The sequence below is a fragment of the Schistocerca piceifrons genome, chromosome 5 (assembly GCF_021461385.2).
Source record: "Schistocerca piceifrons isolate TAMUIC-IGC-003096 chromosome 5, iqSchPice1.1, whole genome shotgun sequence".
Taxonomy (NCBI): Eukaryota; Metazoa; Arthropoda; class Insecta; order Orthoptera; family Acrididae; genus Schistocerca; species Schistocerca piceifrons.
In genome coordinates this window covers 593449447-593463576 of record NC_060142.1, presented here as the reverse complement: position 1 = coordinate 593463576, position 14130 = coordinate 593449447, and the positions used below count along the sequence as shown (strand labels likewise).

Sequence of the window (14130 nt, the reverse complement as noted above, 5' to 3'; positions counted from 1 at the left end):
CGGTCGTGTAAGAAGTTTGACAGGAAAGAAACAAGGCTGATGATTAATAAAAGTGTTGCGGTCAAATAGGCTCAAAAGTGGAGGTCATATGAGTCCACACACGTCTGCATTGACTTACTTCCCCGCTAAAAATATTTCTACATTTCTTTTTCCGTTTTTGGTTCCAGCAAAGCGATAGAACACATCTGCAGAAATCTGCTCATCCACTGTACCGGAGGTGATTGATTTTGATCAAACGAGTCACGACGTAAGGATTCACTTCCGGATAGAAAAACAACCGAACTCTTAACATGTCACGAAACACAAATCCAGATTAACGCGACTTATATGTCGGAATTCAGTAAACTATATCGTAAGTGAGGTTGTGACCTATGACAATCAGCGAATGAAATATGTATCTTTACGTAAAGTATACTACCCTAAATGGTTTTGGTTAATCTAGTGCCGGCCGCGATGGCCGTGCGGTTCTGGCGCTGCAGTCCGGAACCGCAGGACTGCTACGGTCGCAGGTTCGAATCCTGCCTCGGGCATGGTTGTGTGTGATGTCCTTAGGTTAGTTAGGTTTAAGTAGTTCTAAGTTCTAGGGGACTTATGACCTAAGATGTTGAGTCCCATAGTGCTCAGACCCATTTGAACCATTTTTGGTTAATCTAGTGACATAGCAGTTATATACAGCGCAAATTTCAGAAGACTAAAACTGAATTTATGAAGTTGATTTTCTCTGTCCTCTTGATGTGGAAGCCCAGAAATGATTTTCTAGCTGTATCAAACAATCAGTTTTCAAACTTCCTGGCAGATTAAAACTGTGTGCCCGACCGAGACTCGAACTCGGGACCTTTGCCTTTCGCGGGCAAGTGCTCTACCATCTGAGCTACCGAAGCACGACTCACGTCCGGTAATCACAGCTTTACTTCTGCCAGCTTTGGAAGGTAGGGGACGAGGTACTGGCAGAAGTAAAGCTGTGATTACCGGACGTGAGTCGTGCTTCGGTAGCTCAGATGGTAGAGCACTTGCCCGCGAAAGGCAAAGGTCCCGAGTTCGAGTCTCGGTCGGGCACACAGTTTTAATCTGCCAGGAAGTTTCATATCAGCGTACACTCCGCTGCAGAGTGAAAATCTCATTCTGGAATCAGTTTTCAGTTCACTTCGGGAGGCGAAAGAGATAAAATCGGGGCGCTACAGAATAAACACTTCCTACCTGGCGAGTGGTCGCGCAGTGTATACAGTGGTAGTTCGTTCAGGTATTTGTTCTACTTCCATAGGCTTTGCCGAATCGTAGCACTTTCTCCATTTTGTCCCGTTGGCGTTCTTGTCCTTCCTCCTCTGTGTGGTCCCGTTGGCGGTTTCTGCAAGGGCTGCAGGTCTCTTCCCGTGAACACGCTGACGTCGTCTGCGTTGTGAGCCGCGATGGTTGCGTCACTAATCACTTCACTGGTGGAAATGAAAAAGCAGATGTTCTAGCGAAAGACGAATCTCTACATGGAACTACAAAATATGATAAACTCCCTCTAACAGATATGATAACAGTGTTCAGCAAGCGGTTGTCCTCGGACAGGCAAGGGGAATTGTCGAGGACATCTAAAATCAAAGACAGTTACTACGCACTAAACCATCCCACAGTTCCAAGAGTATTACAATATGATAAGCCCAAACATCAAGGAGCTTCGGGAGTGTTATAGCACGGCTGAAATTTTATCATTGGAAGTTCAACAAACTCCTCTATCGGCTTCAAACTAAGCACCACCCCCTCTGTATGACTGTGGACAGGAAGTCGATCCAAATCATGTATTCTTATAATTTCGTTGCAGCACATAACACATTAACGTACTTGGGTTGGATAAAAAGTAGTGGCAACACCGCCGTAATATGAAGGATGTGCGTCACTTGGCATTCCCGATGTCTATCTGACAGCTCAGTTGAAGTAGTGCAGTGCGCAGGGCGGCTGTGTTTGAGTCAGTTGCTGCGTGTACTGTCTGAAAGTGCCTATGTAATTTCGTACCAGGGCACGACTCAACTAATGTCTGCCATGGACTGTCAAAACATCGTAATATAGCATTTCCTGTGTTGAATTTTAAAAAAAGTATCGGTTTTCAAAACGACAGTTTTTTTCCACTGTGAGAATCATCACTTGAAAGGTAACCGGCAAAGTGATTTGTGCGTGTTTTGAGAGAGAGAGAGAGAGAGAGAGAGAGAGAGAGAGACCGACCGACCGACCGACCGACCGACCGACCGATTTCACGTTGGAACTGAGATAATTGTCTGTTCACCTTTGACAGTTGATTTGTAGCACAGTAACTGATTAATTGAATTGGTACTTATAGCATCGTGCAAGTGCAAGTCTTCTGAGTTGACGCCACTTTGGCGACTTGCGCGTCGATGGGGATGAGACGATGATGAAGACAACACAACATAACAACCTAACCCTGAGCGGAGAAAATCTCCGACCCAGCCAGGATTCGAACCCGGGCTCCATGGCATGACACTCCGTCGCGCTGACCACTCAGCTATCGGGACAGAGTCATGCAAGACAGCTACAACACGAATTGTGAATTGTGTCTGTAAATCAGCTGTTCTGATTTAGTCAGCACAAAGAAGCAAAGTTTCCAGTGTCTTCTTAATATTCTTAATAAATGCAGAGTACGACTTTCTTATTAATGTCGGTGAACTCTTGAGGAGGAGGGGAGGATGAGATTTTTCAAAGAAATGTATTCAAAAATCTTCAAGAAAATATATTTTAAAAAGCAAGAAAATATATTTTAAAAAGCAAGGATACGAATACGCGCGGAATTATTGTTTTACACCCACCTACATTACGCGCTTTGTGGAGATAAAGTGTGAAATAGTAACCGCACTAACACTATTATGCTTCCCTTTCTTGGAGACTTGCAATGATGAGAAAATTTCCAAATGAATAAAGACACATTCTGAACAGTGTGTACTGAATTTTCAAATATTTTGTCACCAGACATTTATTGTGCACGAGAGTCATTGTCACTGAAAGCGAGAGTAGGTAATTCGCGAACTAGCCTGCTAAGTAGGACGTAGAATTGTTGCCAACTAGGTACTTTTGTAAATTCCACAAATATATCAACATTAATTATTTTTTCCGTCTTATATTAAATGCAAAATTTTGCTTCTCCTCAAATAAGGGAATGTATGAGAAAAGAACGCCATTTCTACATCTAAATCTAGATACATACTCTGCAAGTCACCCTACGGTGCATGACAGAATGTACTTTGAATCATTGCTAATCATTCGTTTTCCTGTTCCACACTCAAATAGTGCAAGGGAAAACAGACTGTCTACACGCTTCCGGACGAGCTCTTGATTTCTGTTACGTTGTCTTCGCGCTCCTTACGCGAAATGTTCGTTGGCGGCAAGAGAATTGTACTGCAGTCATCCGCAAATTTCGGTTCTCTAATCCGTCTCAATAGTGTTTCGCGAAAGGTCTTCTTCCCTCCAGGGATCCCAATTTTAGTACACAGAGCATTTCCGTAACATTCCTGTGTTGATCGAACCTACCGGTAACAAATCTAACAGCCTACGAACAGCGTCGATGTCTTCCTTTAATCCGACCTAATGGGGTTGCCAAACACTAGAGCAGAACTCAAGACTGGGTCGCACTAGTGTTCTGTACGCGAATTCCCACAATAAACCGAAGTCTAGTGTTCGCCTTTCGTAAAGCCGATCTTACGTCCTTGTGTCATTTCATTCCGCTTTGGAACTTTACACTCAGATATTTAAACGAAGTGGCACACAACCAGCATCTTACAGGATAGTTTTTCCTTTTCATCTGCATTAACCTTCATTTTTGTTCATGTAGAACAAGCTGACATTCATCACACGAAACAGAAATCCCACCATATTGAAGACGCTCTCGAGTGTTGAAATGTTTGTTTTTGTAAATGAGTTATATAGCAGCTCAGTCATACCAATTTTAGTACAAAAGTACCGGTTTCGGCCAACAACGGCCAACTTACGATTATAAGACAGATGCCGTGGTTTACGCTGAAAATGGTAATTTTATATTGAAATCGTTGTGATTATAGGGAAAATCGTTATTTTCGAAACAAAGGAAGTAATAGGTTTGTGGTCAGCCCACCACTTCTTCTGCTTTACTTCGCATTAACGAATATTTTAAAAAGCAAGTAGCAACTTCACGATCCTGTCACGCCTCTGACACGTTAGAACGTATATATGCTGTCGAAAACCTTTTGTAGAAAATGAACTCCAGAAACTAGAACTGCACTCCCAGAAGGAATATTGGACATCTTAACACGACCACCCGGAAGCAGAACTGGAAAATCTATTAGCTGAAGACAGTGTTCGATAGGTCATGTGGAAGTAGTGCACGTACAATGTGGTTTTAGCTACTATCATTTATGCTGTGCAAGCAGCACCACGAGTGCTTTGGGCTTATTTGCCTACGGCCACGGTAGCGGCAGTGCGCGTGTGAGTTGTTAGTCGCCGAACAAGCTAGGGCCGTGGCTTGCAGACAGGAAACTGGGTCAGCCGTTGGCGGCGCCGTATGGGGCTGCTGGCGGCAGGATCCGCCGAACCGCTGCGGGTGCCGTTCGCCGGGAGACAGAAGCGCGATGCCTAGACACAAAGCAGCTCACAAAATGCTACGGGTACTTCGCAACACTGCAGGCCGAGCATGTTGTGTCCCTAACGCGATCTTAGCGACAGGAAGGTAACTGGAGAGTTCGGTGCGAACGCTGCTGTTATTCGAAATGTTACCAACCCAACGCTTGGCGCTGGGAGACTCAATTGAAGAGAGCTTGGTCGTGTTCCTAGCTAGCTTTATTCTGAAATAACCAACGCCTTCCGCCACGACTGAAACTAAGCAGTTGTAATATTCAGAGCGCGGAAAGGCGTACGCCAAGAAAAAATATTTGAGAAAATATATATCTAAGGCGCTTCCAAGGAAACTGGACGTTGTGGCGTCCCATAAGAACCTGAGACATCATCAACGAAGTCATCGTGGTCAAGGTGTTGACGGAAACAGATCGCAGAGATGCTACATTTGTAATCTTGAAGAGTTCGCAGAAAACTGTCAGAAAATTTAGCATTAGCACATGAAGTAAGTCTCTGCATGTCCGTCTTTTCAGAGATGGCTGCAGGACTCGACTGTTCGATACAGGATATCAAATTAAACACCTTTCAGCCGTCTAGTTTCCAAACTTAATTTATATGGCTACCAGTTTCGGCGATTTACTACGCCATCTTCAGGCCCCTGGCCGACTTTTTTTAAAAAAATTTTTTATCTCATTTTGTTCGTTTTCGTTCGTTGTACCTACTCGGGGCCGGACGTCGCAAAACACCCGTTTCAGTTCGTCGTTGATCCATTAACTCATTTTTTTTATTACAGAGGGCAGCTAACCCTCTGACTGAACACGCTAAGCTACCGTGCCGGCAGATCAGAACCGAGGTGGAATCTTCCTACACGTTGGTCAGGGGCCTGAAGATGGCGTAGTAAATCGCGTAAACTGGTAACCAAAGAAATTAAGTTTGGAAACTAGACGACTGAAAAGTGTTTAATTTGATATCCTGTAAATAAAGCTTAAGTGCGAAGGAATGAATTTCTCATCCTTTGACGACACTCGGAGCTGCAAGCACGAGGCAAGAGACGCCGACGAATGGCTCTGAGCATTATGGGACTTAACATCTATGGTCATCAGTCCCCTAGAACTTAGAACTACTTAAACCTAACCAACCTAAGGACATCACACAACACCCAGTCATCACGAGGCAGAGAAAATCCCTGACCCCGCCGGGAATCGAACCCGGGAACCCGGGCGCGGGAAGGGACGCCGACAGATTCATTGTATGTCAAAACAGAGGGACTAAAGTTGCTGTTGACAGTTCACTGATACATTATTGTTTATGCCATCGTTCAACCTATTTTATCTCCAATGGTAAAGGTATGAGACATTTACGAAAAGCTTCAAGGCAGCACTAGAATGTCAGGCGTATGAACAACAAGGCATCATGATTAGGATGGACATGCCTCGTGATATTTATCTCGACTCACGTTGGAGTTGATAATTATGTTAAATCATTTAAGTTTATCGGGAAAAGACGAGGACACCATTGCGGCAGATATAGCAAATTTTAGTCAAACTCTGGGACTCAGTGACTGATTCTAAATTGGAAAGAATAGACCTGTTTGCAAGACAAGATCTGAACAACATTGAACAGTGTTATAATCTGTGCTCTACCTCCGTCAGACATCAGTATGATGGGGCTAGTGTTGAGGGATGAGTACGGATAGAAAACTCGAGTGTGTGCAATTTTACAAACTACAAGACACGGTACGTCAGTTGCATCCACAGTTATAAATTTCAGGTTTTGTATTAGTAATAACAAAAATGCACAACGTGAAACATCGAAGAAGTGTGGAAGTGACTATGTATCTGTTCATGGAACGGTTAACAACTATGGTTTTTAACTCACTAGATTACTAGTCCGAGGGCGTTCTGAAAAGTGATGCCTCCAAATTTTTTATTGCGTTCTCTATATCTACATCTACATACATACTCCGCAATCCACCATACGGTGCGTGGCGGAGGGTACCTCGTACCACAACTAGCATCTTCTCTCCCTGTTCCACTCCCAAACAGAACGAGGGGAAAATGACTGCCTATATGCCTCTGTACGAGCCCTAATCTCTCATATCTTATCTTTGTGGTCTTTCCGCGAATGTAAGTTGGCGGAAGTAAAATTGTACTGCAGTCAGCCTCAAATGCTGGTTCTCTAAATTTCCTCAGTAGCGATTCACGAAAAGAACGCCTCCTTTCCTCTAGAGACTCCCACCCGAGTTCCTGAAGCATTTCCGTAACACTCGCGTGATGATCCAACCCACCAGTAACAAATCTAGCAGCCCGCCTCTGAATTGCTTCTATGTCCCCCCTCAATCCGACGTGATAGGGGTCCCAAACGCTCGAGCAGTACTCAAGAATAGGTCGTATTAGTGTTTTATAAGCGGTATCCTTTACAGATGAACCACATCTTCCCAAAATTCTACCAATGAACCGAAGACGACCATCCGCCTTCCCCACAACTGCCATTACATGCTTGTCCCACCTCATATCGCTCTGCAATGTTACGCCCAAATATTTAATCGACGTGACTGTGTCAAGCGCTACACTACTAATGGAGTATTGAAACATTACAGGATTCTTTTTCCTATTCATCTGCATTAATTTATTAATTTACATATCGGTTGAGGTATTACATGTGATGCCCATCACTCTTTTCGATTTTCGCGCTTGCTGTTCAAGTTGTAACCGTCTCTTGCTACAGGACTGAATTATAGCGTGTAACTTGGCGGTGTGTAATTTAACAATGTCGTTGCGTGAGAAACAGCGTGATGTAACTGAATTTCTGACTCGAAGAGTTGATCCACATGCGGAGCACCCTCTCCTCCAGCCTGACAACGCCAGACCACACACGAGCGCTACGACATGTGCAACAATCCGACGCTCTGGATTCACTTGTCACCGATCATCCTTCATATAGTCAGTCTCGAATTGGTCCCATCCGATTTTCGTCTGTTTCGAAAACTTAAAGAACACCTTCAAGGAGTTGATGAAGCGGAGGTGAGGTTGGGACTCCGTCAACAAAGTCAAACGTTCTACAATGACGGTATCAACAAACCGGTCTATCGCTGGAAGAAATGTGTTCGTCACCAGGGCGACTGTTGAGAAACAAATGTGTATACAGTAAGAATAAAGATGGAGAATGTTAATTAAGCTTGTTTTATTTAAGAACTGCTAAGAGTTTACATATAAAAAATTCGGCGACATTACCTGTCAGCACGCCCTCCTATTAGACAGCGTGAGACGAGGATTCCCGTACGCCTTTCTCATTTCCAATAGGCGCGAAAGTTAATTGTTGCCCGTATTTTTTCACTATATAAAAGTGGAAACTTGGAAGAGTTAACCCAATCTTTTTGTCAACAGAATCCTTCTATAATATCTGGAATTCTACTATGGACGTTTCGAAAATGAAGCTATTCCGTACGTGGACAGAGCTTGGAGGATTGTTTGGGGGAAGAGACCAAACAGCGATGTTATCGGTCTCATCGGTTTAGGGATGGACAGGGAAGGATGTCGGCCGTGCCCTTTCCCAGGAACCATCCCGGCATTTGCCTGGGGCTATATTAGGGAAATCACAGCTTGAAGGAATAACATGAACAGTAGTCACAGATAAGGAAAAACAAGTAGATGCTTACAAGCTTATCAGAGCTTTTTTGGAAGAGACAGATGTTGCTGCATTTAATGTGATGCTTCCTGCTGCTCTCGACAGGAAACATGTTGCTACGATGTGTAAAATATTCATCAATAAAAAAACTAAATATTTGCTTCCGACTTTTAGTTCGTATCTCAGTTTCCTGTATAATTCTGATCCAAAAGTTTGGGAGACGCTGTGTAGATTCCCAGCGGAAATTTCTAAGCCTCAGAGCATAATTGAACAATCAGGCACTTCACTGGTTAGCTCGGCTGTGTATACTGCACGACAGTTGTCATGTTGCACCAATTGGTATGTGAACATCCGGATTATATGTGCAGTTGGCCAGAGCAGGTGCTATTCGTAAACGCACGGGCTGTGGCCGGCTGCTCGGCGTGTGCCCGTGAGCGTTGTGGGAGCACTTATCAGTCGTCTTATCGGCCTAAGAAGTCGGTTCGTTAATCCGTCGCTTATCGTCCGACTCTCGTGAGGACGGATCTCAACGGTTACCTCACTGTTTCACTAAACATTCGCAGAACTCGTCAAGGTCAGACAGAAAAACAGTTATGCTTCCTTCTATGATGCATTCAGTATGTCACATTACGTCATACACACCCTCCCGGATGGCCGTGCATGTTAAAGCGTAGCTTCAAGGAGTAAATGACAAGGGTCGATGTGCCGGCCAGCCTGGATGAGTTTTTTGGGCGGTTTCCTACAAATCCGTTCAGACCCTGCGCCGATGTGGTGCAGAGGCACATGCAAAAAAGATATTTCATTCATAGTATCTTGTGGCTTTACATTCAGTTCCACTGTACTCTAAAGCTGTCAATGCTGAAAAGTAAAATACACTGAAGAGCCAAAGAAACTTGTACGCCTCCCTAATATCGTATACAGCCCCAGCGAGCACGCTAGAAGTGCCGCAGCATGAAATGGCTAATGTCTGAAGTAGTACTGGCCGGAACTGACACCATGAATCCTGCAGGGCTGTCCATAAATCCGTAAGAGTACGAGGGGCTGGAGATCCCTTCTGAACAACACATTGCAAGGGATCCCGTATACAGGGTGAAAAGTATTTATACCGACAAACTCTGGGAGGTTGTAGGAGACATCAAAACAAATATTTTTCCCTAACGTCAGTTTTTCATATGAGGAGTATTTAAACCGGTAGAGGAAGATTCCTCTCGCGACAAATTAATTAAACCAACAAAAAAGTCCAGAGGGGACATATCTGGGGATCGAGCAGGCCATGGTACAGGACCACCTCCGCCAACCCACGTTTCTGGGAACCGTCGGTCCAGGAATCGACGCACACGACGAATGAAATGTGCCGGCGCCCCGTTATGTTGGAACCACATGCGTTGTCTTGTAGGGAGCAGGACGTTTTCCAGCAATTCTGGCAATGCTCTGGTGAGAAAATTGTAATAGTGCCTGCCCTTTAATGGCCTAGGTAGCAGATACGGCCCAGTTAAACAGTTCCCAACAACATCGATCCACACATTAACGAAGAACCGCACTTGATGAGCGCTAGTAACTGTGGCATGTGGGTTATCCTCACTCAAAACATGCGAATTATCATGTTGAAGACTCCATCACGGCCGAACGTTGCTCTATCGATAAACAACACAGAGGATGGAAATGTAGGATGCATTTCACAGTGTCCCAGGTACCACTGCGAAAACTGTGCTCCGGGTGGATAATCAACTGGTTCCATGTTGTGGACACGCTGTAAGTGAAATGGACGTAACAACTGCTCTCGACGGACTGTTTTTACATTCGTCTGATTCGTCCCCATGTTACGTGCAATTGCACGAGTGCTGATTGAAGGATTCCGCTCCACACGCTGCAAGACAGCTTCCTCAAATTGCCGCGTTCTTACCGTGCGACGGCGTCCCTGTCCAGGTAATTTGGTAAATGACCCGGTCGCACACAGACGTTGGTACACAGCAGCAAAGGTCGCATGATGCGGAATACGGTGATTAGGATATTGTTGTTGATAAACCCGCTGTGCAGCTCGTCCGTTGTGGTGCCCTACGTAGTAGCACCAAGATGTCAGTGTACTCACTCCAGGTGTATCGCTCCATTAGTAAACAGAGACAATGCACTACTACACTGGTGGACAGCAGTTGCCTACAACTGAAGAGCGTAATACGCCCTCTAACTACTGAAGAGCGTAATACGGCCTCCACCGGTTTAAATACTCCTCATAGGAAAAAATGACATTAGGGAAAAATATTTATTTTGATGTCCCCTACAACCTCCCAGAGTTTGTCGGTTTAAATACTTTTCACCCTGTATGCTCCATAATGTTCTTGTCCGGGGAGACTAGTCGCCAGCGGAAGTGTGTCACTTCTGGACGTGTGAGTCACGTGTACGTTTTGTGGTAACAGAAGGCCTGTCGCAACGGGAGGGCTCGCCGGCCGTCGGTAATACTGTTCTGCTGGGCTCCTGTTACAGTTTTGCGAGACGACGTGTCCTAGTGGCGCGGCAATGGGTGCGGATACTCGCACGGAGTGCGGGCCGGCATTAAATGGGCGCAGCTGCACGCGGCAGCTCATTGCAGCTCGCGGCCGGCCCGGCAAATTGGCGGTGATGGAGGTGCGCGCCGCCCTCTGCCGCCCTCTTGACACGCAGCCGCCGCCTCGCGCTTGCCGCCTCTTCATTCTCGTCGCAGACCCCCTCGGCAGCTCACCAGCTGTCTCTGTGGTGCCTGGCACATTACCCCTAGCTAGCAGCAGGATCAGTGTGTTGTCGACAGCGAAGTGATTACATTGAGGTGACAAGAAGTCATGGGACACCTCCTAATATCGCGTCGGCCCTCCTTCTGCCCGGCGTAATGCAGCAACACGGCATGGACTCAAAAGGTCGTTGGAAGTTCACTGCAGAAATATTGAGCCATTGTGCCTCTACAGCCGTCCATAGTTACGAAAGTGATGCTGGTGCAGGATTTTGTCCGTAAACTGACCTCTCGTTTATGTCCCATAAATGATGCGATTAATGTTGTGGGATGTTGATGAATTGAATTGACCAGAACAGTCTAACATGGCGCATTGTCATCCTTAAAAATTCCATTGTTATAAATAATTACTAACTGAAACCCTCAGCTGCTGACAGGTGTTGAGGTGTTGTTGATATACCTCGATGTGGACAGCTGAAATGTGTGCCCCGACCGGGACTCGAACCCGGGATCTCCTGCTTACATGGCAGACGCTCTATCCATCTGAGCCACCGAGAACACAGATAAATAGCGCGACTGCAGTATTCTGTTCTTTCGAGAACAGTTACTGTCGTCATATATATAGTTAAAGGCTACCCAGCCATTGACCTTCGTCTGTGCGAATGCGCACAGGTTGCCCAAACTCTTACGGGAATCGCCAAAGCGTGCGCGAGTAATGAGTGGATGGGCAAATGTCTGTAAGGTAAATTACATATGTAGAATTGTGGACAGTTGGGAATGTGAGTCTCACGGGAAGCGTGCAAGGGATAAGTGCCTGCAGTCGCGCTATTTATATGTGTCCTCGGTGGCTCAGATGGATAGAGCGTCTGCCATGTAAGCAGGAGTTCCCGGGTTCGAGTCCCGGTCGGGGCACACATTTTCAGTTGTCCACATCGAGGTATATCAACAACACCTGTCGGCAGCTGAGGGTTTCAGTTAGTCATCATTTATTCCAGGGAAAAGCTGCACGGTCATCAACAGTATTCTGTTCTTTCGAGAACAGTTACTGTCTTCATATATATAATTCCATTGTTGTTTGGGAACTTGAAGTTCATGAATGATTGCAGTGGTCTCCAAGTAGCCGGACATAACCGTTCCCAGTCAATGATCGCTTCATTTGGACCAGTCCCATTTCGTGTAAACACAGCCCACACCATCAAGAAGCAACCACCAGCTTGTACAGTCCCTTGTCGAAAACTTTGGCCCATGGCTTCGTGAGGTCTGTGCCACACTCGAATTCTACCATCAGCTCTTACCAAATGAAATCGGGACGCACCCGATCAGGCCACGGTTTTCCAGTCGCCAAGGCTCCATTCGATATGTCACGAGCCCAGGAGAAGGCTTCAGGCGATGTCGTGCTGTTAGCAAATGCACTCGCGGCGGTCGTCCGCTGCGATAGCACATTAACGCCAAATTTCGCCGCAGTCTCCTAGCCGATACGTTCGTCGTACGTCCCACATTAATTTCTGCGGTTATTTGACGCTGTGTTGCGTGTCTGTTAGCACTGACAACTGTACGCAAACGCCGGTGCTCTCTGTCATTAACTGAAGGCCACCAGCCACTACGACCTCCGTGGTGAGAGGTAATGCCTGAAATCTGATATTCTCTGCACACTCTTGACAATGGTAATCTCGGAGTATTGCATTTCCTAACGTCTAGCTCCAGCTACTATTCCGCGGTCAAAATCTATTAATTCCTGTGCTGGGACCACAATCACATCGGTAACCTTTTCACATGAATCACCCAAGTACAAATGACAGCTCCGCTAATGCACTGCCCTTGTACACCACATGTACCCCATACTACCGCTACCTGTACGTGTGCATATCTCCATCCCATGACTCTTGTCATCTCACAAGGGAAATTCCCCATCGAACCTCCCTCAGGTTTAGTGTTAAGATGAACCTGTGGAAAGTCCGTCGAAAACTAAACACAGATCAGGCGTTAAAACAGGAAGAAAGTGCAATGAACTGTGAAAAAAGAAGCAAAATCGCAACAGTGAACGGTCCAAGCTCAAGATGTGCAACATCGAGCGAATTGGAACAGCCACGGTGACGTTGTTGTTTGGTCACGGTATTGGACTCGGTATGGGGAGGTCCGTGTTGAAATGTTCCTGGGGCCATGTTTTATTTTTATACGGAACTATAGACTATTCATCCGGTCATTGCAGTGTCTGTTCTATTTAAATTTTTGTCTGTGTCGTGGTGTTGCTTCCGCTTGCAGCAGCGAGGTGTAAGGAGGTGACCTCCAGAGAGGTACGTACCTCCTGTTTCTTCTACGCAAGTACGACATCTTACGACTCTTGCGTTCCGTTTTGGAAGTTTTGACGCTTGAATTCCTATGTTGTAACATAGTTCATACCCGTTCATTCGTTGGTTCCTTTATGTGAGAGATCTATGCGGCATCTCGCTTGCTTTCACTATTCATCACATTTACTTGCAACGGTAATATATTCTTGCCACGTGACTCACATTCTATTACGAATTTATAGTATCACAATTTCCAAGACAACAGAAGAAAAGCGGACATGTCAATGACAGGACGTGAAATTCATAATTTCTTAAAAGAAAGAAAGGCACGAGGGATATTTGAACACAGATCTCCCATTTTACAGTCCAACACCGTGACCACGCAAAAACGTATCTATCACGCAGATATGAAATCAACAATCAGTTAACGTAATTTTTTCTGCTCACCTCATCAGCTGTCTGTAACAGTCATTATATTTACTACGGTGTAACGCATTCTCTTGTACACAGAAAATATGTACAAATATCAGCCGATTGTTGAGGTCTACGCCAGGTCGTCGTAAATGGTAGAAGACACCAAGAAACTAAACCTGATAATCCATTTTCAAACGAAACCATCAATAATCCATAGAACAGCAATCCAAAAGCATTCTAGTTGATGGTTGGTTGGCTGGTTGATTTGGGAGAGGGGACCAAAAAGCGGGGTCATCGGTCCCATCGGATTAGAGAAGGAAGTCGGCCGTGTCCTTTCAAAGGAACCATCCCGGCATTTGCGTGAAGCTATTTAGGAAAATCACGGGAAACCTGAATCAAGATGGCCGGACGCGGATTTGAACAGTCGTCTTCCCGAAAGCTAGTCCAGTGTGCTAAGCACTGCGCTACCTCGCTCGCTATTCTAGCTGAAATTCAGTAAAAAGTCGGGTCACGGAAGTACAG

General features: G+C 45.5%; 1 protein-coding gene and 2 non-coding genes across 3 annotated transcripts in view; 2 read left to right on the top strand and 1 right to left on the bottom strand.

Moving 5' to 3' along the window:
- Positions 1-14130, top strand: part of LOC124799158 (flocculation protein FLO11-like) — a 218829-nt gene that overhangs the window by 17131 nt on the left and 187568 nt on the right. The window lies entirely within an intron of this gene.
- Trnat-ugu lies at positions 11391-11465 on the bottom strand. Its single transcript has one exon. It is a non-coding gene; the product is annotated as a tRNA-Thr (tRNA).
- Trnat-ugu lies at positions 11745-11818 on the top strand. The gene has a single exon. It is a non-coding gene; the product is annotated as a tRNA-Thr (tRNA).